The 8,064-nt window shown below is 37.4% G+C and overlaps 1 long non-coding RNA gene across 2 annotated transcripts; it reads right to left on the bottom strand.

The window, feature by feature from the left end:
- Positions 1-628: 628 nt before the first annotated feature.
- LOC111873587 lies at positions 629-3,928 on the bottom strand. Of its 2 annotated transcripts, none has more exons than XR_002844402.2 (4): positions 3,844-3,928; positions 2,990-3,123; positions 1,886-2,038; positions 629-734 (listed from the first exon to the last, which is right to left on the bottom strand). It is a non-coding gene; the product is annotated as an uncharacterized LOC111873587 (long non-coding RNA). The 2 variants fall into 2 exon arrangements; XR_002844401.2 differs by lacking the exon at positions 3,844-3,928 and adding an exon at positions 3,448-3,836.
- Positions 3,929-8,064: the final 4,136 nt, after the last annotated feature.

The raw sequence follows: 8,064 nt of genomic DNA, 5'->3' as shown, positions 1-8,064 counted from the left end.
CGGGCTGCTGCGGTGGGAAGCCAGCGACTAACCGCTTGAGCTATGAGGTGGCCCAAGTATGTCAGGTAATGCCTACAATTTTTTTTTAATTAGAACTGGTTGTTCTTTTCAATGAATGCAGACAATAAGCATACTCATGTTTGTTTACCACCACAAAGCACCAAGAACAGAAACTGAATTTCTTTCTGCTTCTGCCGCAAGAGGCTAAGTGTTCCAAGTGGGTGTCTGTTTCCATATTTTCTAGACAATCGGCTCACAGATGGTGGTGAGCTTGTCAGCCTTACAAAAATTCTGCACTTTAGCCCCCACGAAAATGCCTCGTACTCATTTCTGTTAAGAGGCTGAGTCGACCCCAGGGCCATAGTGCAGCTGGAAGGATTAGGTCAATTGAAAAAATTAATGACCTCATGGGGGACTTGAACCCACGACCTTCCAACTTGACCAACTAACCTTCCACTACTAATATTAAACAGTAATGATTAATGTGTTTCTACTAAACCCCCTAACAAAACTGCAGTATATGATTAAATATGGTACACCATTTATGAAATACTTTAAATATAAATGCACAATTAAAACCAATATTAAAGTGTCAGTATCTCTTAATTTTAATAGGCCTCTGTTGTACATAAAGAATCTGCTAATGACTCACCAATCTCAACTTCATTCCAAGCTCCACGTTTGCCTTCTTCTTCCTGAGGTTTCTTCTCTTCAATCATTTCCCTCTCAAAGTCCTGTAATGTAAATTTTGCATGAGACTGGCAGAACGCAAATGCGCAGGCCAAAAATTACCAATTCAAAATTACCTTGAGATAGACTGACACCTGAACTGCTTACACAAACACCGTATATAAAATTACTGCACTGTAAAGTACCGACTGCTCTGTGTAGGAGTTGAGCTTCTGTCAGCAGTGGTTTTGAAGAGTTCTGTCACCTGGGATATAATGCCGTGTAGTCTGTCCAAAGTCAACAGACATTTTGCAGAAACATGTCACCTCCATCTTCAGGGTTGAAGAATAAATCAAGCAAGAAACCAGCTCTGGCAGGTAACAAAGCCAAGCTTCCTACCTGCTTCATGCTGGCTTCTTGTTTCATTTATTCTTTGATCCTGAAGATTCAGGGGACATGTTCCCCCAGAAATTTTGATGATACCCCAGAAGACAGAATTCTTCTGACTGTACTGATCATCTTGAAACTTCTTTGCCAAAATTTCTTTTTAATATCATAGCACGCTTAAAGTTACAGATCTAGTAGAAACATACTCTCATTCTGCCAAGCAATGTACACCTGACGATTAATATTCACTTCACTTTGCAATGAATAAAATTACAAGAACTATTTGTTTTTCATTTAGTCATATTCTGAGCTATTTATTCATCCCTATTTCAATTTCACATGTTAATTCCTAGCAGCATCTTTTCTACCCTTGTATCATGCACATGGCAGGGAGAAAAAAGAAATAAAAGATGGGAAAAGAAGACTGGATTTGAGATTCTTGTAGAGGAGATTGAGAAAGGCACTATCTTCTGGGAAGTAACACCCTGTAAGTCCACTGACACTCCTTCAAAATGCTTATGGACCTTATCACATTACACGGCATTTTATTCCAGAAGGTACTATTTGTCAAGAAGAAGAAGAAAAAGGTTCTACCATCTCAACTATCACATGCTTACTGTATAACGAGTTCTTTCATTTCTAGGATTTCTGCTGGATGTTTCCATTTCAGTAATTTATATATCCATTATAATGGAATACATTTTAATTCTGTTGCAGCTGCAGTAAATAACTGTAGACGGGCAATGGACTGTATCCAGTGCTGACACATGCTAAATCAAAGTGCCTTGCCAAGTGTACATGTATCTGCGGATGGTTATATTGCACTCACAAGTAGTTCCTGAACGTCCTCATCCCTGTTGCCAGCCAGACCATAAGCGGGAATGTCACCCAACGTATGGCAGAATTATGCTGTAGCATTCAGCACAATGGAACCACCTTCCGTGTTTCCTCCTGAGCTTCTCTCCAGTACTGACTCTGCCACCTACAAACATCACAAATCACAAACAGTCAAATTATGTAGCTATACAGCGTTCTGTTTTGTAGTATCCATAAATGCAAATGTGCCCTATGCTTAATTGGTTATGCTCTAGATGGAGGTGAGTGGCCAGTTCCATGCCACTCCCACACCCGGGGAAACAGCCCCCAGGTTCCTATTTGACAGGAGGCCATAATAGGTCTCAATAACCAAAATACATGAAAGGATGACAGTATAAAAAAGTAAAGCTATCCCTGTAACAGGCCGTGGAGGCCCACAGGGGTGTGAGACATCAAGACTCCCATACTTTCTTGACAATAAGCTAACAGATGGCAGTGAGGTTGTCAGCCTTAAATGCCCGCCGTCCTTTATGCCCCAAGAATATTCCTGGTACTCATTTCTGTTAGGGGCTGAGTTGTCCCCAGGGTCATAGTGCAGCTGGAAGGATTTGCTCAATCTAAAAATCCAATTACCTAACTGGGAATTGAACACATGACATTTCAGTTTGTAGCACAGTAAGAAAGGATGATGATATTACTTAAATGTGACGATATGATTTACTGGCTTGAGGCACACCGAAACAAACTGTGAGAGAAACGATTTAATAGCCCTCAGGTTAAATCACAATATAGTTTCTCTAGGGTACAATGGTTCTGTACAGTAACCAAGGAGGAAACATCATAATGAACTTTACAACAAAGTTCTGTGCAACATTTTATAACTGGAAAATATGGAGACACTGTTTAGGAACTAAACATGGCAAAGGATTCTGTAGCTAGGGACAATTTCATCACCTCCCACCATCTATCCATAGGGCTGTTCCTCTCTTGTCTTGGGAACAAGAAGCAGAGAGGCAGGTGAGGGGAATATGGCCTTGATTGAACAAGAGAAATGACCCCTACTAGAGCCAAACATTTGTGAGAAGGATTAAAAAGGAAATCTGCCAATGTGATGTACCTTTTCTACACTGTTCTTTGGTTCTGTAACAGCCTCCTGCAGCTTCAGTCTCTGTGCTTTCTTGAGGGCTATCTGTAGCTCCAGTTCGCTGTCATCGGGCTCAATCTTGATGTTGGACAGTGTCTCCTCTGGCGCTGAAAGTTGTGTCCGATTATTAATAACATTCAAAACTGCTCCTGCACTACATTTCCTTTCATGATTTCACAACACACTTTGTAGCGGAAACTATATAGTATAAAATGGCCAATGATTAGTAAATAATGTATTCAAAAGTCTTGGTGCTTGTCACCTGATTAGGGATACCTAGTCCAATCAACATTTGCCTGGTGGTACTGTGAAAAACCATGAAAAAACCCAAGTCAGGTTAGCCAGATGTTCCAGCGGAGATTCATGAACACAAGAACCCAGTTCTCTTTTTACTTTTTTTTTAATTGTTGAAGTAACGAGTCTGTACTTACGGTACGACTGGGCGTGTTTATCTCTTCTTGTAGCAGTTCAATAATTTTTTGTGCTGATCTGAGTTCTACTTTAAATTTTTGACAACAAGCACTCTTTACCTCACTTATTTCATGACTATCTTTGATGAAAACTTGAGGGTTACCACCATTAACCACAGAACATACCGCCATTTTGGATATCAATAATAGTGATGATTGCTGGATCGATGGTGATCGATCTTTCGGGAATTTCTAATGCAGCTCCTAATAATTTTGTACAAACACCAAAACTATTGAACTCATAAAATAATTTATACTCAACATCACACGGCTCTCGTATGCTGAGTGCCATTAAACTACAAGAATAAAAACAGAATTAATTTTGAACTTTGATCAAAGTTAATGAAATATTTGTACATTTTAAACTGGACAGTCTTCACAGCGTAAGTCTATACCGGTCTATACATGCTGCATGACAGGGCGGCTGGTAACATAGCAGCCATGACGTCACGAATGCATCACAGCTCCCTCAATATTCGGTGGTCAGTCTCTTGATGCATACGGACTGCTGCTAGTGCCGAGAGCCCAGTCGGTAGGAAAGTGTGCTATCATATCACAAGCCTTTGTGTACTACCTCCTCCCAAATAACCACTAGTTCACAAGAATAGCTATAAATAATTTTGTAACCCTGACCTCTTGTACTGCACAGATTTTTTACCCCGTCGTTTTTTTCTGAACCAACTTTAATATTGTGTCACTCATATTCATTGGGAGGGGTATGAGTGAAGTGATATAAAACTCTGTTCCAAAACAAAAAACACTTGAAAGAATATTGTTTCAACTTCAAGCTTACTTTTGAAAGCCACATAAAACATAGCTTTCTGGTTACAATAATGCATTATAAATCATGTATAGCAATCAATAATGCTGAGAAGCTTCATAATCTGTACTCACCAAATATTATTAGTTTCTATATGAATTAGGATGAGATGTAGCATACATGATAGGGAAAAGCATACAAAATTTTGGTATCAAATCTTTAAGGAATGAGACAACTAGGAACACCTAACTACATGCAGATGAGAGAATATTAAATTAGATCTTAAAGAAATAGGATGGAAGACTGTGGACTGGAATCATCTGAGGACAGGGACCATTGGTGAGCTCTTATGAGCAACACAATGAACATTTATGTTGGGAATTTGAGTGGCTCAGTAACTACTGTGTTCTCAAGACAGACTGAGCTCTATGTAGTTAGCTAGTTAGTCAGTATTATTAACAAAGTATAAGAAAAACATTTATTTAAACCCTACAGTAGCACAATTTGAAAATATTAATAACAAGAATGGAAAGATTATACAATATAATTCAACATACCAAACTCCCTAAAGTAGTCTTTGCAGCTCAGTAAACTTACCTGTAGCCATTTTATAAATAGAATTTCAACAAAACATATGTTAGATAAAATGACAAAAACTCATATTTATACAGCATTATAACATAATAGTGAATTTAAATAAGATCTGTGAAATTGCTTACAGACACATAATGTACATTCATGGCTTTATGTAAAGTACTTTCTGTCAGGTCTCAATATTGTTGAAAGCCAGAACTCCCAAATAATTTTCACCGAAAGACTCCAGTGTCAGAAAAAACAAAAAGTTCTGTACAATATTTAATTTGCTGATATATGTCACAGACACATATGACCTACACATAAGGTATATTTCTTCTTTGCTTTGTAAAATATTCCACAAGTCAGATTGATCTTGATACCCTTTTCTGTATGGAAATCTATCACAGAATAGTTTGCCCCAAATCAAGTAATCCAGTAGAAAAAACAGGTGAGCATAAATAGAATGAATATTATGGCTCATACTCTTGACTATAAATACAGCATAGAAAATTTCATCCACATATTATTACTGTTTCTACCACCTAAAAATTGAAGTCCTACTAAGCAAAATAGTCACATTTATAAATAACATGTAGAAATGTCTCCAGTGGGGTACACATGCTTTTCAAAAACATATTTCGCCACTCTGAAGTATTTTTTGGCCATAACATTCATTTAGGGCAGAAATAAATATACTTTTGCCAAGCCCATCACACTACGTTAGAAAATGGGAAAATGGAGCAGAAACCCTAAGAGTAGAGGCGACAGTGAGTTGAGCATGATAAATGAAAAAAGAAGTTATGTCAGTTTTTTGTTAATTTCAATATTTTCAATGTTAATTCATCTTTCAACAGAGTGACTGTATATTTCTGTCAATATTCACAACATGTCTTTCATTTTGCTTTATTTACTGCAATGGTCTTCTATGTACATATATTTTCCATTTTCTTTCCTTGAATAATTCTTGACCCACAGAACTGTATGTTCCATTGCCATGGTAACACAATTCCAAGGGACTATACAGTAAACAAATTACTTCACCTGTTATGGCAGCATGTTTGTGTGTTAAGTACATTGCTCTATGGCGAATAATTTCATGGGTATTCTACAGGTGTAAGGGAATTTTGGCATCTCACCTAAAACTAGTGTTTATAAACTGTTTACTCATTAACTACTTCGGATGAAAATAACAGATATGCATAGTGATGGGACAGCATGCTATTAGAAACACAATTGCAGTCTAAGTTAATATCTCAGTATTTTCTAATGTAAACGAAAAACTTTAGAAAATACGGGGAAATAACAATCATGTTGTTCTAAAATTGTCATATTAAATTCCATCAAGTTTCCTCTAATTGTATTATTATATAAGTTACAACAGCATGCTATAGTTTCCACATGTGATACATCAACAGCAAATACCTATCCACAGAAGTACCATACAAAAATGAAGTGATGTATATAAATACTGTATTAAGTTGAAATAAACTGACCCGTAAAATTTATAAAACAGTGCAGGCCTGCAATTGTATTACTAACAAAGTATTCATATTTCTGAGTAACTGTTTGTTGTTCACAGCAAGGTTGCTTATAGCAACAACAACAATATATTAACAACAACTGTTTAAAACAAACAGGCCCCTATGATACAGTTTTTTTATCTTTAGAATTAACACATTTCTCTTGTGTTTATGATTCTGTCATTCTGCAATACCTGCATCTTGTTTTCGAACCATTCATTTGCCCATTCATCCTAAAGAGACCCTTTCATAGCATTTGTCTAAACTCAGTTACTGAAGGACTGCGGAAACCAGACATTAGATGATTCAGAAAAATATGAATGCAATGTCGAAGGTAACAGAAAGCTTAACTTAGTTTTGATTTATCACAGTAAAAATTTCTTGTTTTGATGAAAAATATTTAATGCATTTTTTAACAAATTACAGGCTAATTTAAGATTAAAATAAAATTGTTTTACCAGTTTTTCATTTTCAATTTAAAATATTCGAAATCTAATTCAAGAAGTGGAAACTTATTGTCATGTGGGATTTAAAATTATAAATTGTTGTGCAAGGTAGAAAGTTATCTATAGTGTATTTTATTGTACCTCAGATGTTTCCAGAAAGAAGTTTCAGTTGTTTTGGTTTGTTACTAGATGATGAGCAACTGGACTTATATCCAGTCACATCATAATACATTAAAAATCAAATGAAATTCAATGAATAAATGAATGCAATATTACAACTACTCAAAAGAATTTCAATATGAACATTATGTTTCTTTGTCTTTGAAATTAGTTCCTTTTGAAAGTTTCATTTTCCCACATTTATGAATTACATTTTGACACAATATGTACTTAGTTTCTGTTTATGTACATTTAAAACTAGTAACTACATTAATTTCCCTGTCTTGTAATTTTGGCTATGTTAATTAACTTCCATGTACCTATCTACAATTATGTTAAGAATTATACATGTACAAACTTTGTTTGTGCTGAAGTGTCTCCAAACCAATGAAAGCTTGACTTTTGCAGAAGTGAAACTGCTCCATGTTGCTAATTGTTCTTATGACTAATTTTAATTATTCATTAATTTTTGTAATAGTACGATATATAAGTATCCTGCAATTTGTGTGAAGCAAGGGGTGGGCAATATGCTACAAGTAATTATATGCTGCTGTGGGGTTTTTGTTTGTCGTTACTTCAATGACAACCCACTTCTTCGGAACAGTTTGTAGGTCCTGAAAAGGACGGTTGGTCGCTGAGATGCTTGGCCGGTGAAGTAGCGCGGCGTGCGCCAGTAGGAAGGGATGTTGGTTGCAGTGTGTTGAGGCGGCTGAGTCAGTTGACTGGCCGCAGTGCGGCCGTTGCTGGAGGTTGCTTGGTTGCTGGAAGAGGTTTGCTTGCCGAGCACGGTTGCAGAGTGGAGAGGCGGTAGCTACACCAGTTGCCCAGTGTGTTGGGCATGACTATCGGCGAATCGAGGCGGCCGAGTTGCCCAGTGAGTCAGGTGTGACCGCCGGACAGTTGACGCAGTCGTGCCTAGCGCAGTGAAGTGCCGATGCCTCCAAAGACCGAGTGCTGGCGACGAAGCGTGCTGTTTGTAGACTGCTGATCGAAGACTGACTGACTTGCGAGCATTGTGCTCCGCATTTTATACAATGCTCAGTGGGCAGACCGAAACTTGCATTTGAGGAGCAACATTTGCAGAGCACTGATTGGCTAGCGAAAATGAGCAGAAATT

The sequence above is a fragment of the Cryptotermes secundus genome, unplaced genomic scaffold (genome assembly GCF_002891405.2).
Source record: "Cryptotermes secundus unplaced genomic scaffold, Csec_1.0 scaffold631, whole genome shotgun sequence".
NCBI classification, from domain to species: domain Eukaryota; kingdom Metazoa; phylum Arthropoda; class Insecta; order Blattodea; family Kalotermitidae; genus Cryptotermes; species Cryptotermes secundus.
This window is presented reverse-complemented; position numbering and strand designations above follow the sequence as displayed.